Source organism: Lepidochelys kempii, chromosome 7 (assembly GCF_965140265.1).
Source record: "Lepidochelys kempii isolate rLepKem1 chromosome 7, rLepKem1.hap2, whole genome shotgun sequence".
In the NCBI taxonomy this organism is placed as follows: domain Eukaryota; kingdom Metazoa; phylum Chordata; order Testudines; family Cheloniidae; genus Lepidochelys; species Lepidochelys kempii.
In genome coordinates, this window is record NC_133262.1 from 5,566,019 (window position 1) to 5,575,447 (window position 9,429).

The window sequence follows — 9,429 nt, forward strand, 5'->3', positions numbered from 1 at the left end:
ACTGATGTCAGTGGGAGTTGGATCTGATTCTAAGTACCGCCCTGAGAAGTCTGAATTATACCTGCAATTATTTGCACTTTCAAAGTAGAGGTTTATGTTAGGACTCAGCTTATGTTTATGTTAGGACTCTTCATCTTCCACTTACAAATATTTGATCAATGGAGCGACATCTATTGTCACCCTCCTCATTACCAAGCTGGTTTCTGAGATGTTGTAAATTGCTAAGTCTGTACCAGCCGCAGCCGCTAATCCCTGTGACAGTACAGACTTCATGTGTTCAGCTGGCTGCCAGGAAAATAGAATTTCCATTTTCTCCCCGGAACTCAGCCAGAGAAATGCAGGCGCGAGCGTGCAGCAAGCAGTGCATTATGCAGCAGGCACTTCTTGTCTGACATCTTTCTCCGACAAACGCTTCTCAATAGTTTTCTGTTCACACTCCATATGCCAAAGGACTCAGGGTGCCGGTCAGTGAGTGTAGCTAAAAAAATGCCCAGGTGTTTCAGTGGCCACAAGGGAAAACTCAGCTTATTTTTAGCATATCTCCGGGTGGTTACCGGAGAAGCTTTTACCTGAGTTTAATTCTTCAGCTCTAGAAGCTCATCGTGACACAGTCAACTGCATTCCTTAGGCAGGACTTTTCAAATGGGGCTCATCTTTGGGGAGATTTTGTAAAGCCAACGTCTTATTTTACCCAAACAGCAGAAGTTCTTTCCCTGAGATTCAAGTAGTCCTGGCCCTATCAAAGTGAATGGGAATTTGATGTCTGTGTGGGGTCAGGATTTCACTCAATGGGGCAGATCCTCAGCTGGTGCAGATTGTCATAGCTCTGTGGAAGTCAACAGAGCTAAGACAGCTGGGGGTGCAGGCTCTGGGGTGGGGCCACGGATGAAGGGTTTAGGGTACAGGAGGGGGCTCCAGGCCGGCGCAGGGGGTTGAGGTGTGTGAGCAGGTGCAGGGTGCAGGCTCCGGGAGGGAGTTTGGGTGGAGGAGGGGACTCTGGGAGGGGGTAGGGGGTTGGAGTGCAGGCGGGGGGGTGAGGGCTCCAGCTGGGGATATGGCCTCTTGGGTGGGGCCGGGGATGAGGGGGTTTGGGGTACAGGAGGGGGCTCAGGACTGGGGCAGTGGGTTGGGGTGTGCATGGGGTGTGGGGGGGGACTCCAGGCTTGGGCAGGGGGTTGGGTGTGGGAGGTGGGTGAGGGCTCCAGCTGGGGGTGCAGGCTCTGGGGTGGGGCCAGGGATGAGGGGTTTGGGGTGCAGGAGGGGGCTCAGGACTGGGGCAGTGGGTTGGGGTGGGGGGGGACTCCAGGCTGGGGCAGGGGGTTGGGCTGTGGGAGGTGGGTGAGGGCTCCAGCTGGGGGTGCAGGCTCTGGGGTGGGGCCAGGGATAAGGGGTTTGGGGTGCAGGAGGGGTGAGGGGTTCCAGTGGCACTTGCCGCGGCTCCCAGGAAGTGGCCGCCAGGTCCCTGCAGCCCCTGGGCAGATGGGCGGCCAGGGAGGCTCCGTGCGCTACCCTCGCACCCACAGGTGCCGCCCCCGCAGCTCCCATTGGTCCCGGTTCCCGGCCAGTGGGCGCTATGCAGCTGGCACTCGAGCAGGGATGGTGTATGGAGCCTCCCAGGCCGCCCACACACCTAGGGGCCACAGGGACCTCGCGGCCACTTCCGGGAGCCGCACTGCGTCGCCCTCCAGACTGGTAACGGCCTGGTCAGTGGAGCCAACTGGAGCCACCAGGGTCCCTTTTCGACCAGGTGTTATGGTCGAAAACCAGATGCCTGGCAACCCTACTGAAGTGTTATCATTTTGCAGAGAGGCAAGACATCACTTACACCAGGAAGTTGTGCTGCAACGGCCTGGGTGTAAGAGCGGAGATAAGGACTGTGGACCCGAGCCTGCCATGAGCTTGGTGCAGGTGGATCGTGCAACTGCGTGGAGTCCCCCTGACATCAGTGGGGGTCCACGTGAGCACAGCGGTCTGCCTGTTCAAAGTCCATTGCAGGGCCAGGGCCTATGCGTTGACTGCTTGACTTGATTATGTTGCACCCTATGTTGTCTGCTGCCATCTGGTGACTGGTTGGGATAATTTCAAGCCACGTGGGTCAGGAGAATACCATTGCTGCCTGCCTCTGGACTCCTTCTTTTATGCTCATCAATCATTTTGGGGAGTAAAGTCCTCTGTGCCCAGAAAGGCAGGCGTCCCGCAAACTGCCCAGTCAACGTGCCTCTTGCCTTATCTGGAGGGATCACATCCCTTCGAGTGCGAGAGGGCGGCACAGCCTCCATGCCTATTCAGCTTCTCTCCTGAGGCTACCAACGAGGCCACGCCCGTCAAGGCTAGCCAACCCTTCCTCCCCCAGATATGAAATTCACCCACCGTTTGGCCAGGTGTGTGTGTGTGTGTGTGTGTGTGTGGAATCTCAGTGCAGATCTGAACACACACTGCACAGCTGGCCTCAGCTCTGTAATGAGGTGGCCCAAGCCCCCAGGAATGAGGAGGGCTTTGAAAATCCAATTTGGGCCCATCTCTAATCAGAGCAGGCTCTTTTGCATAGCGGACAACACATTTCATGCTGGCCCCCATGGAGTCAGCAGGTGATACCTGCCCATTCTGTTCTGAGTTGAACTTCTTGCCAGGAGCCCAGGGTCTGAATTCAAGATGCAGATAATTTTGCACAAACGTTTTAGCAAAGATTCAATGTGCGCTCTGGCCTGTGTTGCTCTGATTCTCTATGCTGGGCACTGCACTTTTAACTGGAATACTTTGTTAAATAAAAATGTAATGGTCAAGTTACTTCCAGGTTGAGCTATTAACGAAATATATTTTGATTTTACATACATATATTTTTAACTTCTTGCGGACAAAATCCTGCATCAAATCACCCCTTTCAGCATAAAAACCTACAGAATGGCATAGAGAACCTGCCTGCTCGGGAGGTTAGGGAATCGTCTTGACTGAGACCGACCTTCTGCTTGCTCCCTCTTTTTAAATTAGTTCTTTGTTATTTTCTTTAACCTAAAATAAGCCACTTGGGCTGCAAGTGTATGCTTTGCTCTTTTCAAAAGGGAAACAACACACACGCACCCCCCGCTGTAACAGCTTACCTTTGTGTCTTCTTGCGAGGTGCATTTCTTGCTGCATGAATCCAACAGGAATGATTACAGCTGGCCATCTCCTGCCTCAAGGCAGGATGACAGTGCAGCTATGGCTCACACTTTTGAGCAACTTGGGCAGCATTTAAACCCTGGCTTCATTTTAGGGACCCTGTTCAAGAGCATCCGAACAGATCAGAGGGCAACATGGGTAATGCATTGTCTTATGAGCTTACTATTTTGTGCTGAAATTACACTATTTCCAAAGTATTATACTTTAGAGCAGGGGCAGGCAAGCTTTTTGGCTTGAGGGCCAGATCTAGACATGGAAATTGTATGGCTGGCCATGAATGCTCATGAAATTGGGGTTGGGGTGCAGGGGACGGGGGGGTGCGGGCTCTGGGGTGGGGCCAGAAATGAGGAGTTCAGGGTGCGGGAGGGGGCTCCGGGCTGGGCAGGGGGTTGGTGTGGAGGAGGGCTCCGGCTGGGGTTCCAGGCTCTGGGGTGGGGCTGGGGATGAGGGGTTTGGGGTGCAGGAGGGTGCTCCGGGCTGGGATCGAGGGGGTTGGAGGGCAGGAGGGGGATCAGGGCTGGGGCAGGAGGTTGGGGGGAAGGCTCCAGGCGGCGCTTACCTCAAGCAGCTCCTGGAAGCAGCAGCACGACCCCCTTCCAGCTCCTACTGGGAGGCGCAGCCAGACAGCTCTGCACACTGCCCCGTCTACAGGCACCGCCCCTGCAGCTCCCATCAGCCATGGTTCCAGGCCAATGGGAACTGTGCGGGCGGTGGTTGGGCCGGGGGCAGTGTGCAGAGCCCCTTGGCTGCCCCTACATGTAGGAGCCAGAGTGGGGACACGCTGCTGCTTCCAGAAGCCGCGCAGAGTGGGGCAAGCCCCGATCCCGCTTCAGGGGCCCTGAAGGGGCAGAAGAGAGGGAGGCTGCTCCTGAGGGAACTCTCCCCACAAGGGGACACTCAGGAAGCGGCAATCCAGTTCCAGAGCTACACAAGAAGGGCCCCAACCGTCTCCATTAAGAAGGATTAACGGGGGCGGGGGGACAACGGTGGGAGAGAGTTTGTTCCTTTGGCACCCCCACTCATTGCACCCCCAGATCTGCAGCGGGCCCTCACTGGAGGGCAGCGTCTGTTAAATGTTCACAGTACTGCTCATAGCTACGGAAGTCTGATGTTCTGCCTCTACGTGTTTCTTGGCACGCTCCTGGGCAGTCACGTGGCCATTTTGTTCTCCGAGCTCTAGGGCGATGCACATGGTGTCCGAGGGACTTCACTCCCATGCTGTCTCCATTTTATTGGTCTCTTCATCTAGCTCCTAGCTGTGAGCAACTGCTTGGCCTTTGTGCCTGGAGGAGCACAAGGGCCTGATCTGGTGGTGGTTCTACTTGCAGAAATCAATGGGCGTTTAGGAGCCTTCAGACTAGAGGCTAGTAAGTCTCGTCCGGTATATTTGTGTTTAATCCCTCCCCCCAATCAGACTGGGTGGACCCCCGTCGATGTCAGTGGGGCTCCTGGTGGGGACAGAAGCCTGCTTGTGCAGAGCAGCTTGCAGGATCGGAGTCCAAACTTCGGCTTAAATTTACAAACTCAAACCGTGCTGCACTCTGACATCCTCGCTAAGCCGTTGACAACATGCAGGGGCCAGCTGGCCTCCTGCCACATGAGTGGTTGGATCAATAGAGAACAAGTGGTAAATGATCATTGCTGCAAAACGTACTTTACTGTATATTTTCTGGATGGCTTGTCTGGGGATGAAACGCCCCAGGGCTTGCGAGATACACTGTCCGTCATGGAGTGCCCGCCAGAGTTGGGACAGCTCTTTGCCCTGGTAAAATGCTAACGCCCGTGTGGCTACTCCAGCTTAGGAAACAAAATGGCAGAGATGCACCAAGTGCTAGAGATTCACTATGCGTGCTGGTGGCTGGGCCAACCGTCTGAAACCAACACGTACGGAGAGACCTGTGACCGAGACACGGAGAGTTCTCGAGCCTACAATCGTCGGTGTTGTGCCAGCACAAGAGGCAGGGTGGTACCTTGCTGAGGACGCTGGCAAAGGACTCAGGTGAGCTGGGTGCACACCGATTGTGTCACCCTTTGGGGGGCACATCACTTCAGCTCAGTGCCTGTGTTTGCCCTTCCCACCCTTTGTTTGCCTCAGCGGATTAGATCGTTAAATCAGGGGCAAGGACCGAGGTCGTGGGCAAGGCCTAGCACGATGAGGCCTGGCCGTGGTCTCTCTGGAATGCACTGTTTCTCTATCGTTTTTGATAGTGGATAATCTTGTGGTTGCTCTATTTACTCCTGCCCACCCCTGCAAAAAGAAAAAGCGAAGGAGGAGAGACTGAGGCGGAGAGTCCAGTAAGTGTACATCAGCAGCAACATGTCCTCAGAGTGCAACCCTCTTGTCCCAAACCGTGGGGCGCAACCCCTAGGGCGGCACAGAGGAACATCCGGGGAGCACGATGAGGCCCAGGCCAGCCCCCATGAGGTGCGGGGAGGGAGCACACCCAGCCCCTCCCCGCCCCCAGCTCTGCTCCGGTCCTGCTCCCAGCCCCATGCCTGGCCCCATCCCCAGCCTCGGCCCCTGGCCACGGCTCTGTTCCTGGCCCAGGTCTGAGGCTGGGGGTGGGGCCAGGAGTGGAGCCGTACCTGGCCGTGGGCCCAGCTGCCGGCCCCCACCGCCGCCCGACTACATCTCCACTCCCACCTCAGCCTCAGCCCCTGGCTGCAGCCCTGCTCCTGGCCCCAGACCCATCCCCCAGCTGTGACCCGGCTCTGGGGGGATTGGGGGTGCAGACAGGGATAACGGGGGGGGGGCACAACCTTCAAAAGTTTGGGACTGCTGTGCTGTTGCATGGCAGCATTAAACAGTCCAAGGATTAGCAGTGTATCCAAAGAGGGAGAGGAGGAAATTGACAAAAGGAGAGAAGCTGGGGGGGAATCCTCATTCCACCACTGAAAACGTCAGGCTGGTTTGGTTTGGGTTTTTTGTTTTGTTTTTTTTAATAAGCGGAAGAGTTAGGGCTGGGACTCTGGGGCTCACCCTGAACACACAGGCTGTTACATTAAATTCTGCATGGACTGATTCATTTTCCAAACCCAGCAGATCATTTGCTCGACCCCAGAGTCAACTGAATTAGTATGTATCTGCTACATTAAGGGCTGGATTCTGTAGTCTTGCCTCCTGCAAGATGTAACATGATCCAATGGCTGGAAGTTGAAGTTAGGCAAATTTAGAATGGAAATAACGCATAAACTTTTAACAGTGAGAGTTCTTAATAATTGGAGTGGCTTACCAAACGTCATGCTGGATTCTCCGTCACTGGCAGTTTTTAAATCAAGATTGGCTGTTTTTCTAAAAGATCTGCTCTAAGGATTATTTTGGGGAAGTTCTCTGGCCTCAGGAGGTCAGACTAGATTATCACAGTGATCCTTTCTGGCCTGGGAATCTATGAATGAAAGAATGAGGAATCTCATTGGGACTACACACATTAATACAGATTGCAGAAGCCGTCCCTGTATAACATGGTTTAACTCTGTGTGCAACTGGAAATGTTAGCGTACATTCAAGGTATGTAACCAGGTCTGGAAGCAGATCTTTGGCTGGATCTGAGTCCTTAGGTCAGTTGAAGCTGAGACTATTTACCCTGGCTAAGGATCTGTCCTCTGCAGTAAGAATTTCATAGACTTTAGTCTAATTAAAGAAAGAAATAGTAAAATGATTAGTTCTACAAGAAATTTCCTACATATTCAACTCATCTCATGCTGGAAGAAATGGTCTGATTCTTTCACTGACACACTTCATTAGGCAGCAAGAACAAACTGTAATAAAGAACTCAAATTAAAAACAGATCATACAATGTTCAACATAGCAATTTCTAATATTAATACCTCATTCCATATACAACTGAATTATATGGATGAGATCATTCATTTCCATCTCGCAAAAAATTACCATATTCATTAAGGAAGAACAGTTTCTATATAAAACTTGACATTAATAAGCAGATCATGTCGTATTTAGCATTAGTCTAGTATCAACAATGGCTCTCTAAGTTTATCATCTGATGTGTTCTCCCAAGCCTGGACTGTCCCAATGAATTTGCCTTTACTCATTTCTCTAAACGTTCCTTTTTGGAATGTGTGGCTCAGCGCAGCACATAATCTAAAATTACTAGCGAATTCCTTGGAGGAAAAAGCTTTAAGTTGTGCCCATATTGGCTAATCTCCTGATTGCATTCTGTGGGGGTTTGTTTTTGTTTTTTTGACTCTTTAGCATTTGGAGTGGGCTAAGCTGAATACAGAATCCAAAGTGAGATGCAATTTGCATACATAATTGCCAGCAGCAAGGCCAAACAAAACAGAAATTTTAACAAGCACCCTAAGTTAATGTTGAATGCACACTGACGAGAAATATTTCAGCTTCGCGCGTGGGATAGAATGATTGGAATTTACCACCGTGTGGTTTTTTTTCCTTAATTTTTCTAAAAATAACCCTTAAATACTTGTCATACCTGAAGCAATGCCAATGGAATTAAAATATTTCTTACCCACTGACTTACACGCAACTTCAAGAGAGAGTCTTTGTCACATGCCCTGAAGTTCAGCAAATTTGGATTCTGTTGGACATGAAGGGGAGGGAAGAGTTCTAGACTCAAGGTCCCTTCAGTAAAAACCCTCTGCTCTCCAATGGACAAGCCTAACGACTGTTGGCCCACTGACTTGTCCATTGGAGAGCCACAGGTAATAATGCAAGGAGATGAGGCAGTCTTTAAGGGATTTTGTCTGGGATTTTTTCAGAGGGGTCGAGCACCTGCAATTCCCATTGACTGTAGTTGGAGCTGTGGGTGGCCAACATGTCTGAAAATCCCAAGTTGTGTCTGCATTGCATTTGTAGGCCTGGCTTGACGTAAGTAACTTGCCTCATTTCTTAGTGGGGAGGAAGGTGAATGGAAGGCTAAGTTGCAAACAGCAGCTTGACAAACGGTACGCTGGAGTCAGGATGCCTTGGCTAGCTAAGATAAGCAGCAACATCTTGATGCTAGTGACTACAGACAAGATAAGCCTGGAATGTAAAGATCAGGTTCCAGGTGAACAGAACATGGACACAGCATGCTCTCCAGGGACTGGCTCCTGCAAAGTGACCAAGCCAAGTCAAAAATGTGTGGTATAATATATAGCCAATACAATGTAATGTGTAAATGTCTAGAAAGGAAGATGTGGTCTGTAACTGGATGTTGGCATGTTTTATACCCACCCCCTCTGCTTGAGTCTGATCAACTCAGCACAGCTGTGCTGTATGCAGTATAAAGGAACCGGAGTGACGAAATCCAGAGTCAACTTGAGTGTTTTGAATCCCAGAGCACTGGATGAAGTGTTCTCCCAGAACTTAATGAAGTTGTTTTGGATGAGCCTAATGGAAAAGGTGCCAGAGAGAATCCCAACAGCATTGTCAACTCCGTTTTGTGAGACATGGACTTGTGGACTCACTGTTTTCAAGCCCACGCTTGAGCATCCACACTGCATTATAAACCTGGGTTTACAATTGCTGGACCCAGGTCTTACGGCCATGCTTTTGCATCCATAACTGCACTGTGCAGAACTTCTGATTTGGGTCTGCGGCTAGAGCTGCATCCATACTACAAAATGACGGAGCTTAGTCCCGAGTCACAGTAGAAGTTTGGCTCTGACTCACTTTCCTCCCCCTCCAGCAGGGACCTAGGACCTGACTGCTTACTGGTCCAAGTCAAACTGATTTGACTTTTATTGAAGCAGGGCTTAGGTTTGAGCCCAAGTCAGAGCCTGGGCTAAGTGTGCAATGTAGACATAAGCTAAGTATCCATAATGGAAACTATTTGGATCTAAACCAATACCCTGAGTATTACCTCAAATAGGAAGCCAGGTCAGGCAGTGGACCACCAGCATGAATTAGCAGGCTGGCCTAGAGGATAGAGCACTTAGGCCTCAAAGACCTAGCTGAATTCCCATCTCAGTCACAGACTTCGTCTGTGTCCTTGGGCAAGCCACTTAATCTGCCCTGTGCCTCTCTCTGTTCCCCATCTGTATATGGGTATAATACTTCCCTGCTTCACACAGGTGCTATGGAGATAACGTCCCGTGGTGTCTGAGTGCCTTCCATGTAAAATCAATAGCAAAGTTCCAAGTGGATTTAATGGCATCTCTGGTGTTTCTTCCTTCACAGTGTGAGAACTCTGCTTGGAGTAGGTTGTTTGGGGGCTGGGAATAAATGCAGTGCTTGAATTGTGTGGGTCACTTATGGTGGAAAGGCTCTCTCAAGGAGGAAGGCTTTGTAATGCTGGGTTCATCTGATCT